The sequence below is a fragment of the Magnolia sinica genome, chromosome 1, assembly GCF_029962835.1.
Source record: "Magnolia sinica isolate HGM2019 chromosome 1, MsV1, whole genome shotgun sequence".
In the NCBI taxonomy this organism is placed as follows: Eukaryota; Viridiplantae; Streptophyta; class Magnoliopsida; order Magnoliales; family Magnoliaceae; genus Magnolia; species Magnolia sinica.
In genome coordinates, this window is record NC_080573.1 from 103,100,762 (window position 1) to 103,127,480 (window position 26,719).

A 26,719-nucleotide genomic window follows, 5' to 3' on the forward strand; every position below is an offset into this window, starting at 1 on the left:
ATCCAATATAATGCCATAATCATACAATATCGGAAATACTGGTAAGAACATGAATCGTACGATATCAGAGTAAGCGAACATACTGACAAGTCCAGAGGTTAATTAATATCAGAATACGTAATACAGATCAACTATGCAAATGAGGAGTCATAAAGAATCAAATATCAGATGCCGAGGATACAATGCAATATGCAATTCGGAAGAGCTAACGAATACCATTAGTTTCATCTAAGTCACATGAATACAGAAGCATAGCAACCCAAAATGCCCTATGCCGAGGATGTAATGAAATATGCAATATGCGGTGCAAATAAAATGACTATGATGGAGTGTGAAGTCGGGATGATAGTACACAGTATCGCAGGCTATGAGGTCTATCACAAGGGACATCTATCCAAACCGTCTCATACCTAAATTTGGATAGTCAGACTCAATGTGGTAAACTCCTGATCTCAGGTTAGTTGCGTGCCCCAACCGAAATCCTGGCCATTGCAAAGGTACATGTAATAAATAGTTGCGCACCACCACTCCGAGTGGATAGTGAATGAATGAATGAGTATGCAACTCCTGCCCAATAAGTCCATATATCAGTACTGTTCATCTCTAGAATCATCACTGGGGTCTAGTACACTCCAAATGGCACTGCCCCTCTCCTAGCTACACAGTCCAAGTGAACGTAAGAAACCTCACTATCTGCCTGGCCAATAGTCTGCCAATACCTATTCGGCACGTCGATAGCGGACCCATTCACGAGCTGGTCAAACTCAGCCTAGCAATGCCCCTTGCTCTCGGGCGGGTAAGGCCACACCCCCTCCCAACCGACCACGACACAGTGGGAGACGCGACCTCCTAGTATTCGGTACTCGGGCACTCATGTATCCACTCGGTTTCGACGTTGGGGCGTCCTCTGGTACCAAGAGGGTTTAGGAATTTTCACCCAGGGCCATTTATGGCAGCCCGATGCTAGAACAAATTTTCGGTGTCCCGTCTGGCTATCCACGATATGCCTGTGGAGGTTACGGCCCTGATGTCACTAGGGCGTACAGTAATCATAATGCAAGATGCATGGATCATATAATCCAGTCATGTATCAATCCTGCGCATACCGTGCGCTCATGTGAGATAACTTCCGCCTATCAGGGAGTCTCATAACAACACGCTTAATGACATATGCAATGATCAACCACATCTCATAACAAACATGCAGATGATGCGTATGAGCATGTATCATGATGCTATGCTATCATGTACTCATAATCGGTATCAATAACTGACCTCGACAATCGGCCTCGACAATGTGGACATTTAACCAACATTGCCCCTAAGGAATGGCCCACATAGAGCCCTACATATGGTGGATCCATGGCCTCACACAAGGACCTAATATTTACACCATGGGCCTCACTCAAGAGCTTAATACACATCACGATGGGCCTCTCACATGGGCCTCATATACATCACAATGGACTCCATCGCCTGACCCTTAAATGCATCGCAATGGGCTCATCTCATAGACCTTATATACATCACATTGGACCTTAGACATGGGCTGAATACACATCACGTCGAGCCTCAAATACAGGCCACATATACATCACATTGGACCCCGACAATCGGAATCGACAATCGGTCACGACAAATCAAAATCGGTAATCGGCCTCGATCGATAATCGGTAATCGGTCACGACAAATCAGAATCGGTAATCGACCTCGATCGATAATCAACAATTGGCCACGACAAATCATAATTGGTAATTAGCCTCGATCGATAATCGACAATCGGCCATGAAAAATCAGAATCGGTAATCGACCTCGATCGATATTCGGCAAACGGCCACGACAAATCAGAATCGATAATCAACCTCGATCGATAATCGGCAATCGGCCGCGACAAATTATAATCAGTAATTGGAAAACAGCCATGATAAATCAGAATCGATAATCGACCTCGATTGGTAATCGACAATCGGCCACGACAAATCATAATCGGTAATCGGTCACGATAATTGGCCTCGATCGCTAATTGGCAATTGGCCACGACAATCAGAATCGATCGATAATCAGAATCACCGAATCGGCCATATCAATCGGAATCGGCAATCGGTCATGATAATCGGAATCAATCGGTAATCAGAATTGGCAAATCGGTCACGTCAATCGAATCGGCAATTGATCATGATAATCGGAATCGATCGATAATCAGAATCGGTAAATCGATCACGTTAATCGAAATCGACAATCGGTCATGATAATCGAAATCGATTGATAATCAGAATCGACAAATTTGTCATGTCAATCGAAATCGGCAATCGGTCATGACAATCAGAATCAATCGATAATCAGAATCGACAAATCGGTCACGTCAATCGAAATCGACAATTGGTTATGATAATCGAAATCGATCAATAATTAGAATCAGCAAATCTGTCACGTCAATCGAAATCAACAATCGGTTATGATAATCGGAATCGATCGATAATCAAAATCGGCAAATCGGCCATGTCAATCGAAATCGACAATTGGTCATGATAATCAGAATCGGCAAATCTATTACGTCAATCGAAATCGACAATCAGTCATGATAATCGGAATCGATCGATAATCAGAATCGGTAAATCGGTCATGTCAATTGAAATCAGTAATCGGTCACATCAATCGGAATCAACAATCAGTCATGACAATCAGAATCGATCGATAATCAGAATCGACAAATCAGTTATGTCAATCGGAATCGGCAATCGGTCATGACAATCGGAATCGGTTAAACAATCGTCTTGACAAATCACAATCGGCTGAACAAGGCCTAAGAAAAGGTCATAATGTGGACATTCAACCACCATTGCCCATCAATGTGGACATTTAACCAACATTGCTCTCAAGGAGTGGCCCATATAAACATCATTACATACATCACGACAAAATCACACATCACATCGGGCCTTGATTACACAATAGGTGGGCCCTGCACTTGGGCCTCAAATACATCACATGAGTCTCTCATATACATCATGTCGGGCCTCGCCAAAGGTCACGAACACATCACAGTGGGCCTTCTCACGTGGACCATATATGCATCAATGTGGGCCTCGCCAAATGGGCCACAAATACATCATAATGAGCCTCAACCCATAGGCCCTAACATATCACAATGGGTCTCAACCCATGGGCCCTAATATATCACAATGGGTCTTACCCATGTGCCTCATATTCAAGTAAGTGGGTCCATCATATGGGCCTCAAATATACATCATGATGAGCCTTATCATATGGGCTTCAAACACAAACAAATGGGCCCCATTACATAGGCCAAAAGTACAAACAGGTGGGCCCCGCACATGTGCCAAAATACATCATGATGGGCTTCATGAATGGGCCGCACCAATGGGCTTCAAATGAGCCTGGACCATGCCAAAAAAATCATTTTAATAGTTGTAGGTGTAACGTGTGTACCACTGTACACTATCATTGCGTGGAGCACATGGCCCAATAATGATGATCAGCACTGTCCAAACATTGGACATAATAATCAGCATGGTCCAAGTCCAACACTGTCCAGACCCCCTGGACGGCGTGGATGAAACATACGTTATGGTGGGTCCCGGCAAAACAGATGGACGAAGTGAAGAACACATACATCAAATGGGACCCACAGAACTTGCTGACATCATGCAGCGTGGGACCCGCTGTCCACATGGACGGACGGTTTGGATATAACAAATACATCTAGGTGGGTCCCACATGGGGCCACCACTCACGTACATATACATATATACAATATTATATTATATTTATTATTATTATTATTTTATTATTATTTTTGAAAACGTCCTGTCTCTGCCCCTGGACAATGTATACTCACATACAACGTGGGTTGCCACCGTCCAGAAGATCTGGACGGTGCAAATATAATAAATACATCAACGTGGGTCCACCCACACGTGTGGGGTGGGCCACGGATGGACGGTACCATGAAATGCATACATCATGGTGGCACAGCACTTGCTGATGCTAGTCAGTAGCTATACCGTGGACGTGAGGTACTCGAACCAACCGCATCCACCGTCCATGGATTGGACGGTGTGGACGCAACATATGGAATCAAGGTGGGATCCCACGTGGGGCCAGCAGCGTGGATAAAACACTGATATCACGTTGGATCCCACTTCCTTATATGGACGGTGGGATGCAACGCATGCATCATGGTGGGGTCCACATGCGGCCCACCAACTGATTAGACGGTGAGGATGCTGACGTCCACACAGCTATATAGTTGGTGTGAGGCAGACCGGCCAATCTGCTATCTCAATAGGTGGGTCCCACATGGGGCCCCCCAGAATATAATAATATATATTTACTATTATTACATTATTATTATTATTATATTTTTAAAAATAAACACATGCATCTAGTGAACGTCCAGTGTCCAGATTGTTGGACGCCTGTCCAACAGACGGACTGGATTCACATGCTTCAAGGTGGGGTCCGCAGTACTCGCTGACACAATGCTGTAGCAGCTGGAAGCTGCTGGACGGCTTGGATTAAAAACATATCTCAGGTGGGTCCACATGTGTGGGACCCACCAGCTTGGATAAAAGCTGCTATTTGTGTTTCAATAGTCCAGACGTGCTGGACAATCAGGACAGCGGGTCACGGCCCATCTGGCCCGCTGTAGGGCGGCCAGATGATGTTTGGGGGTGGATATACATCACATACATCATAGTGGAGTCCATATGGTGGGCTACATGGCACTAGATCAGGCTGATATTTGAGGTTTTTCTTAAGCCAGGCCGACCCAAAAATTCAGGCAGCAAGGCTACTGGATGGTGAGTGGCAAGGTGGGTCGACCCTACTATTTGTGCGGCCATGTGGTCCACCACTTGGACAGCATGGAGAACTCTCATACACTCATCAAGTGGGCCATCAAACAAGAAAAAAGAAAAAGAACAAGAGACAGAGAGAGATAGGGAGATCGGATGATGGAGGGACCCCACCACTATGGGCCCCTCATAGATACAAAACATACATCAAGATGGGTCCCACCACAAGTGGGCCCTCAAACCATCAAATCCACACAAATCAAACCTTAGAAAAACATCCACCTTAGATCTCTTCTTCCTTCTTCTGCCAATGCATGCTAGAGCTCCAAAAGAACAATTACAACAGTTGAGATGAATTTTGGATGGTGGAGATGGGAGGTAGGAAGGTGGGCCACACAAGTTCTATCCATGGAGCTTGGAGCTTGGAGGTTTTGGCTTTCATGGATTGCTTGAGAATTGGTTTGAAAAAGAGAGAGAGAGATGTGATGTAATAAATGGAGGATATGGTACTTGTTGACTTATTGGTAAGAAAGGAATGGGATGAGTATGGGTGTTGTTGACTTTGGGTGAGAGAGATGGGTAGGATATGGATTTATTTGACTTGATTGATTGACGGATTGATGTGACGTGTCGTAGAGATTCCTTCGAAATTCGCAACGCGCATCATTTTTCTTGAACTGAATGCAGGCCCACATATCCTGGCCTGGGTATCGCATCGACGTGCGAGACGTGATGTCGGAACTGCGGCGACGGCGCGGTCGCAAGGGTACAAGTCTCGAGTCGAGGTGACTCTGTAATACGTGATACAACCCAGGGTCACGTGCAACTGCTGATAATAAATCACGGGTCGCGGGAATTTGACTGGGAGGACCGCGGAAGCCTACGAAACGGTACGGTCTAAGATACGGGCCATACATTTTGAATCAATATAATATTTATTTTTCCTCCCTGTTCAGGTCTTTGTGACCTCATGAACAGACTGGATGAGAAATAAACCCTATGGTGGGGCCCACTAGAATCTTAATTGTGGGACCCTTTGTCACCACTGTTAAGTGTGGTATGGTCCAGGTGATCCTTGGATATGATTCAATTTTTTTGAATAATACTCTAAAATGATCTGTAACAATAAGGTGAATGTGTTGAATCGCCCATTGGAATCGGCCCATTTGATTCGGCCCATTGGAATCGGCCAATTTGATTCAGCCCATTTGAATCGGCCTATTTGAATCGGCCCATTTAATTGGCCCATTTGATCTGGCCTATTGGAATCGACCCAATTGAATCGGCCCATTTGATGTATATGGGCCCATTGGTGCGGCCCATATGATGTGGCCCATTTGATGTATATAAGGCCCAATGAGACATATATGAGGCCTTTGTGTGGGCCAGGATGTGATGTAAATGAGGCCCATTGTGATGTGAGATTCTACCATGATGTATGTGATGATATTTTTGGCGGCCATGCCTTGGGAGCAATGATAGTTTGACGTCCACATTATAAGAGCAATGATGGTTAAATGTCCGCATTGTAACTCTCCCGAGGGCCCATTGTTAGGCCCATACTTGTAGTGTGTAGGCCGTCTAGGCCCATCTTCGTTATGAACAGAATCCATCACCATATAATATGTCTAGTATAGTTTCATGATTCATGCTCATACGCATCATATGTATGTTTGATATGAGGAGTGATTGATTATAGCATATGTCTTCGAGCAGATTGTTTATGGGCTCCCTAATAGGCAGAGTTGCCCACATGAGCGCTTGATACGCGCAGGATTGCTGCATGACTGGATAGTGTGATTCATGCATCTCGCATTGCGTGACATGGTTACTATACGCCCTAGCAACATCAAGGCTATAGCCTCCACAGGCATATCATGGTTGGCAGGATTGGATACCGAAAATTTTGTTGTACATGGGGTTCTATAGATGTCCCTGGGTGAAAGTCCTTAAACCCTTATGGTACCAGGAGGTTGCTCCAATGTTTAAATCGAGTGGATGTGTGATCGCCGAGTGCCGATACTAGGAGGCCGCGCTTTCCACTCTATCGTGATCAGTTGGAAGGGGGTGCGGCCTTACTTGTCCGAGTGGAGGAGGCAAAGCTAGGCTGAGTTTAACCAGCTCTGGAAATGGGTCCGCTATTGACGAGCTGGGCCCGATATTGGCAGGCGGATAGTGAGGTCTCTTCCACTCACCTTGTTGCGCACGATGGGGCGGCAATCTGGTTTGGAGTGTACTAGACCCTAATGATATTTTAGAGTTGAGCTATATTGATATGTGGACTTATATGAGGATTGGTTTGCTTGGATTGCATCTTGTATTGCATGACCTTGGTATGACCGGCATCATTCATGCCTTACATCGTATGGCCTTGTACGACCAATAGTATTCATGGATTCATCAGCATATTCCACATTATTCTGATACTGCATAATTATATTACTACATTGCGCACATACTTTCACCACCCTCTAAGCTTTCCATAAGCTTATGCACGACCGTTGCATGTAGGTGACGTTGGATCATGGCAGCGCTGAGGAAGGAGTGCATAATAGATCATTTTGGAGTTTTTGCTATCATCATTGTATTTCCCTTTATGTGCACTGTACTTATAAGTTTTTGATCATAGTGGAAATGTGATTGAGTTTTTGGTTGTTTGTGGGTTATGCCTTTGGTTATACTTGTTACGAATCAAATTGATGTTGAAAAACCTCCTCGTAGCATCCTAGGATCGGAACCTGGAGGATGGGCACTGGGAGCCGAGAAAGGGGTTCTACGAAGGCTGTCGGCTCTGGATTTGGCAATCAGAAATTTTGTGAGCCTGGTTCTGAGTTTGGGGCGTGACAGAAGTTGGTATCAAAGCATAACTTGGGAATAACTAAGAACAACATTACATATCTGCTATAAGTTTAGAATGATTAGGTCCCGAGTTCGGATCGCTTAGCGATCTTTTATTACAGACTCTTAACGTGCACGCCTTCGAGAGTTTTGAAGTTGATAAGCGCCTTTACTCTTTCCTTTAGGACATGTCGTCTAGGAGAGTGACCCGAGCAACTCCCACTCCACCACCTGAGACTCTCGCCCTACCACTTACAATCCCCACTCCACCACCAGAGATTCTTACTGCCCAGCCGGAGGATGCAGCTCCTCTACCCGAGACCGGTGCAGATTTGACCATACCCGTGAGTGCCTCCCAGTTACAGTAGATATCGCAGGCTGTGACAGCCTCCCTTTAGGGGCAGGGCAGACACCCTGTTGTTTCACCAGCCCAGGTAGAGCAGGAGAGCACGAGTGCCCTTCTTTGAGAGTTTTAGCAGCTCTATCCCCTGCGTTTCCAGGGCGAGTCAGACCCGACAGTAGTTGAGAGATGGCATTTGGATGTGGAGAAGATATTTGATATGATGAGATGTATGACCCAGCGGTGAGTCTAGTTAGCTGTATTTCTTCTCCAGGGAGAGGCTGAGCACTGGTGGGCATCAGTCTCCCAAACAGCGAGTGCTGATTTTGAGTGGACCTGGGAGGATTTTTTGGATTGGTTTGACAGATAGTATTTTCCTGATCACATCCGACGACAACGAGCATTGGAGTTCGAGGCCCTGGTGTAGGGAGATATGACAGTGGCTCAGTATGCTGCTCATTTTGTAACGCTATCTAGATTTGCGCCATACTTGGTAGATGATGAGGAGCGGAGAGCCCATTGATTCGAGGATAGCTCGCGTTACAGTCTTCGAGGTCGTGTTATTGGGCATGAGCTCCCAACTTTTGAGGAGTTACGGAAGGCCCAGATTTTTGAGGTTGAGTGGACTGGTTCTCAGAGTGATCACGGTCAGAGGAGAGACCAGAAGAGGCAGCTCCCTTCGGTGACTCCCAGTAGCATCGACTACAGCAGAGGCGCACAGGTCGCCCAGCCTTCCGAACGCCAGCACCACCTTCGAAGCAGTTCATCGGCACCTGTTTTGGGTGCGGTGCGACGGGGAACCGTATGTGGGAGTGTCCCCGCCCCCAGCAACAGCCGAGAGGTTCACAGCAGCCTCCACCACAGTAGCAACAGAGACCCCCATAGCAGCAGCGACAACATCCCTCACCACCGAGGCCCCCTCAGCAGTAGCATCAGCACCAGCCTCCGAGGCCGTAATAGCAGTTTCAACCGCCTCAGCGACACCAGCAGTAGCAGCACACTTAGAGGGGACATGCATCTCCCCAGTCGGCTCAAGCTAGGTTCTACGTGGCTCAGCAGGATCTGCAATCATCTGGAGGGGTCGTCGAGGGTATACTTTTAGTCTCTGTGTGCATTGCACATGTGTTGTTTGATTCTGGTGCATCATATTCTTTTGTGGCTGAGAGTTTCTGCCGATTGACTGGTTTGCCGTTGGAGTCTGCTCGTGAGGGCTTGTCAGTATCGACTCCCTTAGGGAAGACTGCAGTGTTGGGCTGATTTTGCTCGTCTTGTCCCGTTCTAGTTGAGGATATCTTTTTACCTGCTGATCTATTTGCATTGCCGATGTCCGAGTTCGATGCCATCCTGGGCATGGATTGGCTTGCCGAGTACCATGCCATATTGGACTGCTCCGCGAGGATAGTCACGTTTTGTATACCCAGCTTGCTGTAGTTCCAGTTCATTGCTGAGCCCAAAGGAGAGCTATTGTCTTGCTTGATGTCGTGTGCCATAGAGGAGCCCATAGTGGTGAGCATTGACCAGTTGCCTGTGGTTTATGATTTTTTCGATGTGTTCCAAGAGATTCCGGGATTACTGCCTCGTCGACACACCGAGTTTCAGATTTATCTCGTGCTCGGTATCGTGCCTATTTTGAAGGCCCCGTATTGTATGACACCATTAGAGTTGCGGAAACTGCAGAAGCAGTTGGACGAGTTGCGCGAGTTAGGCTTTATCCGTCCGAGCAGTTCACTGTGGGGAGCGTTAGTACTCTTCGTGAAGAAGAAGGATGACTCGTTGAGGCTCTGCATAGATTACAACGAGCTCAACAAAGTCACGATCAAGAATAAATATCCGCTTCCGAGGATTGATGATTTATTTGATCAGCTGTAGGATGCACAGTTGTTTTCGAAGATTGATCTACGTTCCGGTTATCATCAGATTCGGGTCCGAGAGGAGGACATCCCGAAGACAGCTTTCAGGATGTGTTATGGTCATTTTGAGTTTCAGGTCATGTCTTTCGGATTGACCAATGCACCCACGGCCTTCATGCAGTTGATGAACGAGGTCTTCCGCCCATATCTTGATCAGTTTGTTATAGTCTTCATCAACGACATTCTGATCTATTCGAGGACCCGTGAGGAGCACGAGCAGCACTTGGAGATGGCCTTGCAGACCCTCCACGCACACCAGCTCTATGCAAAGCTGGAGAAGTGCTGGTTTTGGCAAGAGGAGGTGAAGCTCCTCGGTCACATGGTGACGAGGGAGGGTGTCGCAGTGGACCCCTCAAAGGTTGAGGCAGTGCGTCAGTGGGACTATCCCACGAGCGCGTCCGAGATCTACAGTTTTCTTGGTTTGGCGGGCTACTACCGGCGTTTCATTGAGGGTTTCTCCAGTATTGCAGCTCCGTTGACCAGGTTGACTCGGAAGGGCGCAGACTTTGTTTGGAGCGATGCATGTCAGCAGGCATTCGTAGAGCTGAAGGACCGTCTGACGTCGGCTCCTGTCCTCACTCTTACCTCTGGGAGTGATGGATTTGTTGTATTTACCAATGCCTCACATATTGGTTTGGGTGCTGTCCTGTTGTAGCATGAGAAATCGGTGGCCTTCGCGTCTCCCCAGCTCAAGGTCTATAAGCAGAACTACCGCACGCATGATTTGGAGCTGGCAGCAGTTGTCTTCGTACTGAAGGTGTGGAGGCACTATCTTTATAGGGTTAGGTTCAAGCTCTTTTCTGACTACAAGAGCTTTAAGTACCTCTTCTCGTAATCTGAGTTGAACATGAGACATGCGCTGGATGGAGCTCTTGAAGGACTATGATTTCGATCTTCAGTACCACCCGGGCAAGGCGAATGTGGTGGCAGATGCCCTCAGCTGTTAGCCACGAGGCCTGGTGGTGCATACGATGGTTCAAGAGTGGAGGATGCTCAATGATATAGCAGAGTATGATTTTGAGTTCAGTCTACAGTCTTCTATCATGCAGTTATCGAGCCTGTCGATTCAACCCTCTCTTGTCGCAAGGGTGATCGAGGCTCAGCAGGCTGATGAGTCGTTGCAGAGTTATATGGCTGAGGCGGCATCTGAGAGTCAGTCAGATTGGTAGATTGGTTCTGATGGTGGGCTTCGCTTCAGAGGCCGATTATGTGTCCCGGATGTTCCTGAGTTACGCAAAGACCTTATGACTGAGGCATATCGATTGCGGTTTTCTATCCACCCTGGCTCGACGAAGATGTATTGTGACATGAGGCGACAGTATCCTCATGTTTCTTATGGTGTGGTCCACTTGAACTTTGGATATGCTTCAATTCTGGGCTCAACCTATAAAATGAGCTGGAAAATCGGATGGACAGAATGGATAAACCACATACATTCATGGTAAGCCCAACAGAGTTTACTCAGTACGATAAAAGCATACTAAGTAACTGAGTACTTATCGATTTATCAAGTGAGATGGTTTGCTGGGCTCAACATGGAGAGACTATGTCCAAAGAAATCTCACTAATAAATGAATGGTATACTTTAAATGGCCACAAGGCCAAACATTGGTCGCTAGAATCATCTGATCTAAGATAATTGTGGCATGGTCGTTCTATGGTTACATCCAACAGATGGAAGGTTTAGATACTACACAAGTGCTCCATGTTAGCACGTGCACAGACATGTGCATGTACAATAATCCATATGCCAAACCCATTGACAGGAAGACTTACACATTTACACATTTTCCAAAAGAATCAGAGGAAGATGGGTGGAGGGAAGGTATGGTTGTAAGGTGTTGTGTGATCAGTATAGGCCTATGTTATGTGAAAAAGAAAAATAGTAGAAGGCAATACCAGACGCAGATTGCTTACTAGCAAACTGAGTAAACTCTGTGGGGCCCACCGTAATGTGTGCCTTATCAACGTCGTCCATCGTATCCAAAACTCAAGTGGACCACACCACAAGAAAAGGGAGGATAATGACGTCCAAGATTGAAACCTTCCTAGGGCCCACAGTGATGTTTATTTGTCATCCAACCTATTCATAAGGCCACACAGACATGGATGAAGGGAAAACCCTTATATCAGCTTGATCTAAAACTTCCGTGGCCCCTATGAAGTTTCCAACGGTAGGTGTTCAATTTCCACCGTTTCCTGTGGTGTGGTCCACTTGAGCTTTGGATATGCTTAAATTCTAGTTTTATGCCCTAAAATGTGCTGGAAAAATATCTGGATGGTGTGGATAAGATACATACATCAAGTTGGGCCCCAGTGAGTTTACTGGCTATCGCGTTTGACAATACCTATTATGTGGGGGTATAGTGTTTGGTAGTTAGAAACAAATAGCATGAGCAAAGGTTGAGAGTCGTGAATATGTAAGTTAGATTTGTTGCACAGCACACCAACAACGCAGTGAACCGAGATCCAATCTCCGATCTCACCCACAAATGATAAACAGAAAGAAATATAATCTAGAAGAAGAATCAAAGCATTCCAAACAAATCACATGACATAATATACGTGGAAAAACCCCAACAAGGGTAAAAAACCATGGGTGCAAACTTTCACTAAAAAGAAAAATGAGATTACAAGCAATATACTAACCTCTTCCCCTTGGATGTATAGAAAAACTCTTTGCATACACCTTTGAATACTTCACATAACCCTAGAATAGCCCTAGGGACCCCTATCTATAGTTTAGGCAACTTCCCTTTCGCACCATTGCGAAACTGCCTCAAAAATTTACGCAGTCCGTATTAAATCTGCAAATGAATCAGCGTAACCTCGATTGGTCGAGTAGGCTCCTCGACTGGTCGAGCGGACCCTTGATTGGTCGAGTATGGGCCTCGACTGGTCGAGCACCTTGGACCCAAAAAACTGCAGCTTGCTGGACTTTGAGTCGAGCGAACCCTCGACTGGTTGAGTAGGCCACTCGACCGGTCGAGCAGCTTACTTGGCTGGTTGAGTGACACTGTCCAGATGTGGCTCCACATCTTAACAATCTTCCACTTGGAAACACTTCGCCATAATCCTTCGTCTTCTACATCCGGAGTGCACTACTTCCCTGTCTTTAAGCTTGAAGACCAATCAAAGCTAAACAGAGCTTTAGCTTTTCCCGTGTCATCGCCTTGATCAGCATATCTGCAAGATTCTCACTTGTATGAATCTTTTCTAGAGCAATTGATCCATCTTCTAGTAACGAACATATGAAGTGATATCTGATGTCAATATGCTTGGTACTTGAATGAAATGCTGAATTCTTAGCCATGTGTATTGTACTCTAACTGTCATTGTATAGCTTGCAATCTGCTTGCTTCTTTTCCAACTCTTCCATGAAACCTTGCATTCACACCATCTCCTTGCATGCTTCTGTAGCTACAACATATTCCGCTTTCATTGTACTGATAGATTCTATCTTCTGTAACTGAGAAGCACTACCCAGAGTAAAGACATACCCTGTAGTACTTCTTCTGCTGTTGACATCTCTTGCCAAATTTGAATCTACGTAGCCTTATAGCTTGATTTTCTATCCTCTATAACACGGTACCTACCAGGTATCTAAGGATCCACTTCACAACTTCCTAATATTCCTTCCCGGGGTTGTTCATGAACTTGCTAATAACTCCCACTGCTTGAGCAATATCTGGCCTTGTGCTCACCATAACATACATAAGACTCCTAATAGCTGATGCGTATGGGACTTTAGTCATGTAGTCCCATTCTTTCTGCGTCTTCGCACCTTGCTCCTTAAAAAGCTTAAAGTGATTGGCTAATGGAGTGCTAATCGGCTTAGAACCTCCCATACTGAATCGATTAAGTACCTTCACTATGTACTCTGCCTATGACAAAACTAGTTTCTTGTTTTTCCTTTCATGCTTTATCCTCATGCCTAAGATTTGTTTTGCAACTCCTAAATCCTTTATGGCAAATTCTCTAGACAGTTGTCTTTTAAGATCTGAGATGTCCTTCATGCTTGATCCGGCCACAAACATATCATCAACCTACAGAAGAAGGATGATGTACGACGTATCAAACTTCTTCAAATAACAATAATGGTCTGCATGACATCTCTTGAAACTGTTTCCTGATATGAAACTGTTGAACTTCTTGTACCACTGCTTCGGGGCCTGCTTCAGGCCATATAGACTCTTCTTCAGTCTATACACCTTGTTCCCCTTTCCTGGCGCCACATATCCTATCAGCTGATGCGTATATATCTATTTTTCAAGGTCCCCATGAAGAAAGGCTGTCTTAACATCTACCTGCTCTAAGTGTAAGTCCTCTGTAGCTACTATACTCAAGACCATGCGAATCGTAGACATTTTCACCCTAGGTGAAAATATTTCAATGAAGTTGATACCTGCCTTTTGTTGGAACCCTTTCACAACCAATCTAGCCTTGTACCATTTCGAACCATCATGCTCTTCCTTTAGTTTGTAAGCCCACTTGTTATGAAGAGCTTTCTTACCCTTATATAGAGTGACTAGCTCCCATATAGGATTTGACTCAAGAGAGTCCATCTTATCATCCATGGCCTGCTCCCACTTAACCCGTGTATCTGACTGTAATGCCTCTTCAAAACACTCTGGTTCACCATTGTCTGTCAGTAATAGATAATGTAAGGAGGATAAGTATCGGATCGTGGGTCTCCTCTCCCGAGTAGACCTCCTCACAACTGGTGTTTGGGGCTTTACCTCATAATGCTCCTGTGCATGATAATCGTGTGGCACTGTAACACCCGTGTCTGGTAACTCTTCCAACTATACGAATTTTTTTTTCATTGGCCTTATTTTGCTGCTCATTGTTGTGAGGCCCGTATCCTAGCCCGTATTATTCCGTAAGCTTCCGCGGTCCTCCCGATCGAATTTCGGAGACCCGCAATCTGTTATCGGCGTTTATGCACGATCCTGAGTCGTGTCCTGTATATCAAGTTGGCTCGACCTAAGACTTCTACCCTTGCGACCGCACCGTCGTCGTGGTTCCGACGCCGCATCTTGCACGTCGATCCGATACCCTGGCCAGGAGATGTGGGCCCGCGTTCAGTTTGAGGAAAACATCGCATGTTTGCAATCCCAAGAGAACCTTTACAACATGTCCCATCAATCAATCAATCAATCAATCAATCACCGCATGTTAAGTACAAGAGCAACCCTGAAGTCAACTCTCTCCCTCTCTCTCTCTCTCTTACACACCCATACATGTCAAGTACAACTATCACCTCACATCCATCACTCACATCCATCACCTCTCTTATAACCATCCATTCTCTCTCTCTCTCTCTCTCTCTCTCTCTTCACATTTTCCAAGCAACAAAGGAGCTAAAAATAGTGCACGTCCAAGCACTTCCAAAAGAGAGAAAAGAGGTTGCGTGTGGCCCACTTCCCACCCTAAAATCCTTCATCCTAGCCCTTCATCTCTCATCACCTTCCATCAAAGTGAGACACAAGGAGCTCAGTGTTCCATCGGACCAAGAAGATCGAACGGTGGGTGCTTCTATAGGCCTAGATTTCATGCTTTTATGATGGGCCAAGTGAGGGCTACCGATTGATGGTATGGATCTCACTTTGGACCCTAGATGTGGCCGATGGCCCACTTAATTTTCATGATCATTCCATGATGGGCCATTCTCCATGGACCCCATCATGATGTTTACTTTCCTTTCATAAATAGGGTCATCTAGACCTTGATTTCGGTGGGAAAAGGATCTCCATCGTTGATTTTGATCGGTGGGCCCATATAAAATGGGACTCACTTAATGTATGTTGTAAATCATGCAAGGGAGGGCCCATAGTGCCGGAGTCCCTTCATCATCACGTCTCTCTCTCTCTCTCTCCTTCCTTTATTTTGTGGCCCACTTAATGTGTACGTGATGTCTAAACCGTCCATTAAATGGACCCCATGGTAGTCCAAGTCATATGGGCCCTACCCTTTGGTGATGGAAAACACAAGTATTAGATTAATCAAGTGGGCCACATCCACGTGGGACCCACCTTGATGAATGGTATATACACGCCGTCCATCTAGAGTCCAGGGACGCTGGACGTGTTCTATAGGCGTGAACAGGCAGTGGGTGTACTAACAGTAACAGAGAAAAAATAAAAATAATAAAATATATACATCAGTTTGCTTCCAAACTTTTGAGTGGGCCACTCATATAGGCCCCACCTTGATGTATGGATTTAATCCACGCCATCCATCCCATTCCTTAGCTCATTTTACCCGTTAAGCCGAAAAATGAAGCTAATCTGACTCTCTGACAGGCCATAACATAGAAAATAATGTTTTTACCGTTGAAATCCACCCTGATGTTTCTGCACACTAAAACATGTCGAATATTGGGCTTGATGGGTCTGTCTTGGGCTATAGAGACCAATGGTTGGCTTGGATTTTACTGATGCAGACCCCACCTCGGAAAAACTATAGAAAAATAAAAAAAATAAAAATTTTACATGCAGCAGGCGCTGCTGAGGACGTCCACCAGAAGTGTCCTGCTGCGCCGCTGGCAAGGATGGGCTGGAACCGTGGGTCCGAGCCGTAGGCCTCACCGTGATGTGTGCCAAACATCCATGCCGTGCATTTGATGGGCGCCCATAGGGCAGTGGGCCACCCTAAAAATCAGCTATATATGGAACTCAGGTGGCCCACATGACAGGAAACAGTGGGATTGAGCGTCTGCCATTGAAATCCTTTTGGGTTGTCACAAAAGTTTTGGATCGATATGAAATTTGTTTTTACTCTTCATCCGGGTCTATGTGACCCTATCAACTGGTGGATGGAAAATAAACATTATGGTGGGCCCCACGTGGGACCCAATGATGTATGTGTTCTATCCACACCATCCACACCACTGGACGGTGGGACCCACCAATGATGTATGTGTCTTATCCACACCGTCCACACCACTGGACGGTGGGACCCACCATGGTGCATGTGTTGCATCCAAACCGTCCAACCCTTTGGCAAGTTTGTCTTATAGCTTGAGACTAAAAATAAGATAGATCCACGATCAGGTGGACCACATTATAGTAAACAGTGGGTTTGAAGTCCACCATTAAACCCTTGGGCTTCAAAGTTTAGACCTATATGATATTTGTTTTTCCTCTAAATCCAGGCCTTTGTGACCTTATGAATAGGATGGATGGGAAATAAACCCTATGATGGGGCCCACTAGAATTTAACCATTGAAATCATTATCAACACGGTTAAATATGGTATGGTCCAGATGATCTCTTGATATGGCTCATGCTTTTGCATAATACACTATATTGATGTCTAAAAATAGATGAATTGTGCTCGGCCCATTCAACTTGGCCCATTGATTCAGCCCATTTGATTAGGCCCAATGTGATAGATGAGGCCCATTGTTGAGGCCCACCTTGATGTGATGTATGAAGCCCATTATTAAGGCCCACCTTGATACATATAAGGCTCATGTGATGCGGCCCATTTGATGTATTTGAGGCTCATGGGTCGAGGCCCAATGGTATGTACATAGGGTCCATTGTAATGTGTGATTCCACCATGGTTTACGTAATGATGTTTATGGCGGCGATGCCTTGGGAGCAATGATGGTTTGACGTCCACATTGTAAGACTAATGTTGGTTAAATATCTACATTATGACTCTCCCTAGGGCCCATTGATAGGCCCATACTTGTTGTGTGTAGGCCATCTAGGCACATCTTCGTTGTGAGGATAGTTTATCACCATATAACATGCTTAGTATAATTCCATGACTCATGCCATACGCATCATATGTATGCTTGATATGAGTAGTGACTGATCATAGCATATGCCATTGGGCAAATTATTTATGGGACTCACTGATAAGAGTTACCCACGTGAGTGCCTGGTACGCGCAGGATTATTATATAACTGGACGGTGTGACTCATGCATCTCGCATATGTGTGACATGATCGTTGTACGCCCTAGCGACATCATGGCCGTGGCCTCCACAGGCATGTCATGGATGGCCAGATGGGACACCGAAAGTGTTTGGTTCGAGCATCTGGGCACTTTGGATGTTCATGGGTTAAAGTCCCTAAACCTCTGAGGCCAGGACATGCCCCAATGTCTAGACCAAGTGGAACATGAGCACTCGAGTGCCGAATACCAGTAGGCCACGTCTCCCACTATGTCGTGGTCGGTTGGGAGGGGGTGTGGCCTTATCCACTCGAGTGAGGGGGCTGTAAGCTAGGCTGAGTTTACCATCTCGTAAATGAGTCCGCTATCGACGAGCCGGGTAGGTATTGACAGACTACTGGTCAGGTAGATAGTGTGCTCTCTTTCACTCGCTGGGCTATGCGGCTAGGGAGGCTGCAGTCAGTGTGGAGTGTACTAAACCCCGGTGATGATCCCAGAGAGGAACCATACTGATATGTGAACTTATTGAGTAGGAATTGCATACTCATTCCTTAATTCATTCACTATTCACTCGGGCTGGTGGTGCGCAACTATTTGTTACATATACCTTTGCATGGCTATGATTTCGGTTTGGCGCGCGACTAACATGAGATTAGGAGTTTACCACATTGAGTCTGATTATCCAAATTTAGGTATGAGACTGGTTTGGATAGAAGTCCCTTGTGATAGACCCCGTAGCCTGTGATACTACGTACTGTCATCCCGACCTCACACTCTAGCTTGGTCATTTTATTCACATTGCATATTGCATCCATAGGCATATGACATTTTGGGTTGATATGTTTATGCACTTATATGGCCCAGACAGACTTAGCAGGATTTGTATATTGCATTGCATCCTTTGCATCTAATATTTGATTCTATATGATTCTGCATTTGCATAGCCGATCTATATTACATGTTCTGATATTGTATGACTCATGGACTTACCAGTATATTTCTGCTTACTCTGATATCGTATGATTCAAGATCTTGTTTGTATTTCATTCTTATTCCGATATTGTATGATTTATGGCATTGTATTTGTGTGCTTGACACTTATCTTGCGCACACACTTTCACCACCCTCTAAGCTTTCTATAAGCTTATACACGATAGATGTGTGCAGGTGATGTTAGGATGCAGCCGATCTGAGGCAGGAGCGTGCGGTGGAGCTTTTGGAGTTTTCTTTGATATCTTTATATTGTATTTTCATTTCAGCATTGTACTCGAATGATTATATTAGTGGATATGTGGTGATGATGTTGCTCTTGTAATTTGGGTATACTTGTGGTTATGCTTCTTACGAGATAAATGTACATTAGAAAATCCTCCTTATAGGATCCCAAGATCAGAATCTGGCGCATGCATGTTATGATCTGAGAATGGGGTACTACGGAGGTTGTCGACACCGGATTCGGCGATCAGAAATTTTGTGAGCTTGGTTTCTGAGTTTGGGGTGTGACAATTGTCCTTATGTATCACCTTCTCATTGAAGACTACGTCTTTGCTTCTGATGATTTTTCTGTTTTCTGTATCTGAAAAATGGTAGCCAAAATTATGCTGCCCGTAGCTTATAAACGTGCACCTCTTGGACTTCGCATCCAATTTGTTTCTATGCTCTGCATCAATGTGAACATATGAAGTGTAACCGAACACTTTGAGATGTGTAAGGCTCACTTCTTTTCCAGTTCATGTTTCTTCTGGTAGCCTACCATCCAATGGTGCTGAGGGACTTCTATTGACGAGATATGTGGCAGTATTCACAGCATCTGTCCGAAACATCTTAGGCAACCCTGCATGTAACCTCATGCTCCTGGCACGCTCAACGATGGTTCTGTTAATGCGCTCAGCCACACTGTTCTACTGTGGTGTCCCTGGAATCATTTTCTGATGTTTGATTCCATTTGCTGCACAATACTCCTTAAACCTCTTATCACAGTACTCTCCCCCATTATCTGATTTGAGACATTTTATTATTTTACCTGTCTCGTTTCCTACCATTACTTTTCACTTCTTAAATACATCAAATACATCAGATTTATGTTTTAAGAAATAGACTCATAGTTTTCTACTAGCATTATCAATAAAAGAAACAAAATAACGTGAGCCACCAAGAGATGATACCTGTAACAGTTCCCACACATCAGTGTGTACAAGCTCCAACAGATGCGTCTTTAGAATGCGTCCTGTTTTCTTGAAACTTACTCTCTTCTGCTTGCCATATATGCAGTCCTCACTGAATTCCAAGCCAATGGACTTTAACCTTGGTAGCTTCCCTTTTGACAATAGCACTTTCATCCATTTTTCACTCATATGTCCCAATCTCTGATGCCATAACTGCCCATTCACTCTAGTTGATGCGACTGTGAGTGAACTATACGATCTTGAAGTTACATACAAAGTACCTTCCTTCTTGCCTCGAGATATCGCCAAGGCACCTTTTGTGATATTTCAAGAATCACTTGTGAAGGTCGTCACATATCCGGTATCGACCAACTGCCCCACTGAGATCAAGTTCCGTTTCAAACTTGGTATATGTCTGACATCTTTCAATTTCAAAACTGTCCCATCTTTCTGACTTATAAGAACGTCTCCCTTTGCAACAATATTGCACGACTCATCATCACCCAGGTAGACTCTCCTGAAGTAACCTGACACATAATCACGTAGAACTTCCTTAAATGAAGTGGCATGAAACGAAGCACCCATGTCTATGACCCAAGACTCATTCATCACATCAAGAGATAAGGTTAACGCCTCTGTGTCACTCTCATTAGATAGATTCACTGAATCCTTCCTGCCTTAAGAGCTTCCTTCTTGTTTCTTAAGCGCCCTGCAGTCACATTTCATGTGCCCCTTCTTCTCGCAATGTCAACACTCGTCTTTGTCTTTCGGTCCCTCGGACTTCTTCCTCGACTTATAATGTCCATGTTTATTGCCTCCTTTGTTTAGCGATCTTCCTCTTCCTTCAACATTTAGAGCATTCCCAGAATCTCCTGAAACTCCCGATGCCTTTCTTTTAAGATTCTTCGCGGAGAATTAGACTGGCCACATCATCAAATTTTAGTTTTGTCGACCCTGAAGAATTGTTCACATCAATCACCAAACCTGTATGGCCCGTATCTTAAATCTTACCATTCCGTAGGCTTCCGCGGTCCTCTCGGTCGAATTCTGGTAACTCTTGACCTGTAACCGGTGTTTGTGTGTGACCCTAAGTCACACCCTGAAGATCTATGTCGACTCGATTTGAAACTTGTACCCTAGCTACCGCGTCGTCACCACGGTTCCAATGCCGCGTCTCGCGCACTGATACGATACCTAGGCCAGTAGATATGGGCCAGCGTTCATTTCGAGGAAAACACCGCATGTGCGAATTCTGAGAGAATCTCTACAACCTATCCCATCAATCAATCAATCAATCAAGTCAAGTACACACCGTATCACAGGTACATGCAACCCATCCCTTTCCCATTCCCAAAGTCAAATCACTCTCTATCTCTCTCTCCACCCATCCCTTTCTTACAACTTCATCACTCCACCCATCACCCATCACCCATCACTCCATCTCTTTTCATCCCATCACTTCTCTCTCTCTCTCTTTCTCTCTCTCTCTCTCTCATTTCTCCCTTCACTTCCAAGCAACCCAAGAGAAGCCAATGTCCAAGCTCTTCCCAAAGAGAGCCTAGCGTGGCCCACTCCATACCACCCAATCTCCCATCTTAGCCATCCGATCTTCATCATCCACCATTAAAGAGCAAGCCAAGGAGCCTAGGAGTCCAAGGAGCTATAGGAGGAGGCCAATAGGTGGGTGATCCACTGTTGATTTTATTTTAAGGGCTCACTTGTTGTGGAACCCACTTAATGTATGCATTGTTTAAGGGAGGGCCCAATAGTGGCGGGTTCCTTATCCTTCACGTTCTTTCCCTCTCTCTCTCTCTCTCCTTTATGATAAAGTGGGCCCCACCAATATATGTGTTATATCTACTCCATCCATCTAACGGTGTGGCCCACCGTACGCATGTGATGATCCACATTGTCCACTGTTGGGATGGGAACACCACTTGGATGCTGGACAGTTATGTTTTTAAAAAATAATAATAAAAATAATAAAATAAAATATACATAATAAATGAATATATATATATATATATATATATATATATATATATATATATATATATATATAAAATAGGTATTGGAAGTGGGCCCCACGTGGGACCCACCCATCTGGAAACGGATTGGCTAGTTTTTCACACACCAGCTATATACATAGTTGTGTATTAATGTCAGCAAGGTCCGTGGGACCCAGCTGCATGTGGATCTCATCCACGCCGTCCATCCATCTGGATAGGATCCACCCCATGTGTTTCATACCCTCACCGTCCATCTATTGAATATCCAAAACATCCGTTCGATGGACGGTGGGCCAGTAGCCATTGCAAACTGCTGCTGTACGTGCAACAATGAGCTGTGGGTCACCGTGATCCACCATGATGCATGTTGTATCTGCACCATCCGTGCAATAGCCCACCGTGATGTGCGTTTGGATCCTCATCGTCCACTGCTTGGACGGTGAGCCACATTGATATATGTCTTTTATCTAGCCGTCCATCTATCTGGACGCTAGAGATTTTCCAAATATATATATATATATATAAAATAATAATATTAATAATATAATATTATACTTATATATGTGTACGTGGTGGGCCCCATGTGGGACCCACCTATTGAACAGTTTGGCTGGGTACCTCACACCAGCTATACTACTAAATTGACATCAGAAAGAGCCATGGGTCCCACAGCTATCCACTTGGTGAGTGGCGTCAGCAAATTCTTTGGGCCCCACTATTTCATGAGTTATATCAGGGCCGTCCATCTACTGGACGACCAACAGTCCCATCATGATGGATGTGTTCCATCCAAACCGTCTACCCATTTGGCAAGCTCATCATCAGGCTTAGGACAAAAAAATGAAGCAGATCTGATGATTAGGTGGACCACACTGTAAAAAATAGTGTTGAGTAAACGTTCACCATTGAAACCCTTTATGGGGTCACGGAAGTTTGCATCAATATGAAAATTATTTTTTCCTCTTAACCCAGGTTTTTGTGACCTTATGATCAGGTTGGACGGAAAATAAAATGGTGGGCCTCGCAAATTTAAACGGTGAAAATCAATATCTCCACTGTTATTTGTTGTATGGTCCAGATGATCTTTTGATATGGTTTATTTATAGAAATGCTCTAAATTGATCTTTAAAAATAGAAGAATAGTGTAGATGATGCAGCCTATATAATGTGGCCCATTTGATGTATGATTAGCCCATTGGTGCGGCCTGTATAATGCAGCCCATTTGATGTATATTGGCCCATTAGTGCGGCCCATATAATGCGGCCCATTTGATGTATATTGGTCCATTGGTGTGGCCCATATGATGCGGCCCATTTGATGTATATTGGCCCATTAGTGCAGCCCATATGATGCGACCCATTTAATGTATATGGGCTCATTGGTGCAGCCCATATGATGCGACCCATTTGATGTATATTGGCCCATTGGTGCGGCCCATATGATGCAGCGCACTTAATGTATATGAGTCCCATTGAGATGTATTTGAGGCCCAATGTAATGTATATGAGGACCACGAGTGAGACCCGATGAGACGTATGTGAGGCCTTTGTGTGGGGCTGAATGTGCTGTATATGAGGCCCATGCGATGTAAGATTCCACCATGATGTATGTAATGTTGTTTATGGCGGCCATGCCTTGGGAGCAATGATGGTTTGACGTCCACATTGTAAGAGCAATGATGGTTAAATGTCTGCATTGTAACTTACCGTAGGGCCCATTGTTAGGCCCATACTTGTAGTGTGTAAGCCGTCTAGGCCCTTCTTCGTTATGAATAGAGTTCATTACCATATAACATGCTTAGTATAGCTCCATGATTCATGCTCATACGCATCATATGTTTTTTTGATATGTGGAGTGATTGATTATAGCATATGCTGTCTGGCAGATTATTTATGTGACTCCCTGATAGCCGAAGTTGCCCCACATGAGTGCGTGGTACGCGCAAGATTGCTGCATGATTGATAGTGTGAGCCATGCATCTCTCATTTATATGACATGATTACTATATGCCCTAGTGACATCAGGGTAATGACCTCCATAAGCATATCGTGGATGGCAAGATTAGACACCAGAAATACTGTTACTAGCATCGGGGCGCCATAGATGTCCCTGGGTACAAATCCCTATACCCGATGGTACCAGAGGATGACTCCAACGTCAAGACCAAGTGGATACATGAGTACACGAGGGCCGTATACTAGTAGGCCGCATCTCCCACTGTGTTGTAGTCGGCTAGAAAGGAGTGTGACCTTACTCGCCTGAGGGGAAAATATCTAGGTTAAGTTTAACCAGCTTGAGGAATGAGTTTGCTATCGATAAGCCGGGCCCAATATTGGTAAGCGGATAGTGAGGTCTCTTCCACTTACCTAGTTATGCACTCGGATAGGGGCGAGAAGTTGGTGTAGAGTGAACTAGACCTCGATAATTGTCCAACTTTAGAACTGTACTGATATTTGATGCTCTAGTGATGAGTTACATTGATATGTAGATTCAGATGAGGACTGGTATGCTTGAGTTGCATCTCACATCGCATGGCCTTGGTATGACCTACATCATTCACTCCTTGCATCATATGGCCTTGATGTGGCCGATAGCATTCATGCCTTGTATCGCATAGCCTTGGTACAGCTGATTGCATTTATGGACTCATCAGTATGATTCCGCATTACTCTGATATTGCATTCTGAGCATGCTCATATTACGCATACACTTACAGCACCCTTTAAGCGTCTTATAAGCTTATGCACGATTGATGCATGCAGGTGACGCTAGAACGTAGCCGTAGCTTAACTGTAGCAGGAGCGTGTAGTCGAGCTTCAGGATTTTCCATTATTATTATCTTGTATGCATTGCACCTTAAAGTTTTTGATCATAGTGAATTTTGTGATGGTGTTCTTGTGGTTATTATTCGTGGGTTATGCTTATGGTTATGCTTATTACGAATCAAATTGATGTTGAAAATCTTCCTTATAAGATCCTTGGATCGGAACCTGGTAAATAGGTGCCGGGAGTCGAGAATGGGGTACTACGGAGGCTGTCGGCACTGGATTCGGCGATTAAGAATTTTGTAAGCCTGTTTTCGAGTTTGGAGTGTGACAGAAGTTGGTATCAGAGAATAACTTAAGAATAATTGAGAACAACATCACATGTTTGTTATGAGTTCAGAACAATTAAGTCCCAAGTGTGTAACCTTTTGAGTTAGTTCCTGAACGTGCATGCCTTCAAGAGTTCTCAAGGTTGATAGGTATCCTTGTTCTTTCCTATAGGACATGCTGCCCGGAGAGCAATCCGAGCGGCTCTCGCTCTACCACCTGAGACTCCCGCTCTACTACCTAAGACTCCTACTCCACCACCAGAGATCCCTGCTCCCCAGCTTGAGGATGCCATTCTTCCACCTGAGACCGGTGTGGATCTGACTATACCCATGAGTGCCTCCCAGTTACAGTAGATGTTGCAGGCTGTGACGACTGCCCTTCAGGGGCAGGGCAAGCACCTCGTTGTTTTGTCAGCCTAGGTAGAGCAGGAGCGTACGAGCACCCTCATTCAAGAGTTCAGATAACTCGATCCCTTGCGTTTTCAGGGTGAGCCAGATCCGACAGCAGCCGAGAGGTGGTAATCCGAGGTGGAGAAGATTTTTGATATGATGGCATGTACGACCCAACAGTGGGTCTGATTAACAGTATTTCCTCTGTAGGGTGAGGCCGAGCACTGGTAGATCCCTCACGTCCACTCCTGTTCTCACTCTTCCCTTTTGGAGTGATAGATTCATTATATTACCAATGCTTCGCATATTGGCTTGGGTGCTATTTTGATGCAGCACGGGAGACCAGTGGCTTATGCGTCTCGCTAGCTTAAGGTCCATGAGCTGAACTACCCCATGCAAGATTTGGATTTGGCAGCAGTCATCTTCGCACTGAAGGTATGGAGGCACTATCTCTATGGGGTTAGGTTCGAGCTCTTCTCTGACCACAAGAGCTTAAAGTACCTATTCTCTCAGTCCGAGCTGAACATGATGTAGAGGTGTTGGATGGAGCTCCTGAAGGACTATGATTTTGATCTCCAGTACCACCCATGCAAGGCAAATGTGGTGGCGGATGCCCTTAGCTATCAACCATGAGGCCTGGTGGCGCATATGATGATTCAAGAGTGGAGGATGCTTGAGGAGTGGTAGCATATGATTTTGAGTTCGGTCTGCAGTCTTCTATGGTGCAGTTATTGAGCCTGTCGATTCAACCTTCTCTTGTCGAAGGGTGATCGAGGCTTAGTAGGCTGATGAGTCGTTGTGGAGTTCTAGGGCTGAGGCGACATCTAAAAGTCAGTCAGATTGACAGATTGGTTCTATTGGTGGACTTTGCTTTAGAGGCTGATTATATGTCCGGGATATTCCTGAGTTGCATAGAGATCTTATGATTGAGGCACATCGATCATGATTTTCTATCCACCCTGGCTCGACAAAGATGTATCGAGATATGAGGCAATAATATTTTTGGGCAGGGATGAAGTGCCAGATCACCAGTTTTGTAGCCGAGTGTGACACATGCCAGCGTGTTAAGGCCGATCATCAGAAACCCCTTGGTCTATTGCAGCCGTTGAGTGTCCCGAGGTGGAAGTGAGAGCATGTGTCGATAGATTTCATTATGGGCTTGCCGAGGACTCAGTGCGGTTATGACACCATCTGGGTTGTTGTGGATCATTTGATGAAGTCGACACATTTTCTTGCGATTCATGTGA